Below are 1,139 nucleotides of genomic sequence, written 5' to 3'. Positions count from 1 at the left end.
GATTGACTCTGATTTTTTTTTTTTTTTTTACTTTTTTATGCCCACTCTTAAAGGGTTAGTTCACCCAAAAATGAAAATTCTGTCATTAATTACTCACCTTCATGTCATTCCAAACCCGTAAAACCATCTTCGGAACACAAATTAAGATATTTTGGATTAATTCTGAGAGCTCTCTGACCCTCCATAGACAGCAAGGATATTACCACGATCAAGGCACAGAAACATAGTAAGGACATCCATGTGACTTTAGGGGTTCAACCGTAATTTTACGAAGCTACAAGAATACTTTTTGTGTGCAAAGAAAACAATAATAACATAATTTATTCAACAATTCTTCTCCCCGAGTTACCGTCTTCCACCATTTTGGAGAGTACCCCAGAACCTAATCAGCGTTGTTTACGTTAAGCATGCACGTGCTGTCTACTGAACTTAAACAACGCTGATTACGTTCTGGGATCGTAAAATTACGGTTGAACCCCTGATGTCACATGGACTATTTTACCGATGCCCTTGCTACGTTTCTGTGCCTTGATCATGGTAATATCCTTGCTGTCTATGGAGGGTCAGAGAGCAAAGATAGATTTCATCAAAAATATCTTAATTTGTGTTCCGAAGATGAATGAAGGTCTTACAGGTTTGGAACGACATGAGGGTGAGTAATTAATGACAGTAATTCATTTTTGGGTGAACTATCCCTTAAAGAGCAGCTGTCACATTAGGTGAAGCTTCTAGTGGAGCAGCATGTAAGTAATCATCAGATGGGGATAGTAGTGGTGTGTCTGTTGCAACAACCTGATTTGAGGCATGCAGTACTTTGTGTTTTGCCCTCTGGTTTCTTTTATTTAACCTCCACTGCCGCCTTTTAAGATTTTTCTCTCTTTTTGTCAGCTGGGAGACGCTCTTTATCTGTCCATTTTACTTTCTCTTTTTGTCAGGTTCTTTTTCCTTATGCAGATACTCCGCATACCTCTCTGGGTCTTTTCTCATTTCCTCTCTGCATTTCTTTGATCTTATTGTTGATGAATTTGGTCTTATCTAGGGTTACAAAATGTCATGTTTATATATAATTTACAATAGACTGAATATTTGTAATTTAATATACAGTAAACCTTGAACTTGTCTCTACACAAGGTCTTTAC

Source organism: Sinocyclocheilus rhinocerous, unplaced genomic scaffold (genome assembly GCF_001515625.1).
Source record: "Sinocyclocheilus rhinocerous isolate Xijiao unplaced genomic scaffold, SAMN03320098_v1.1 scaffold1730, whole genome shotgun sequence".
NCBI lineage: Eukaryota > Metazoa > Chordata > Actinopteri > Cypriniformes > Cyprinidae > Sinocyclocheilus > Sinocyclocheilus rhinocerous.
This window is presented reverse-complemented; position numbering follows the sequence as displayed.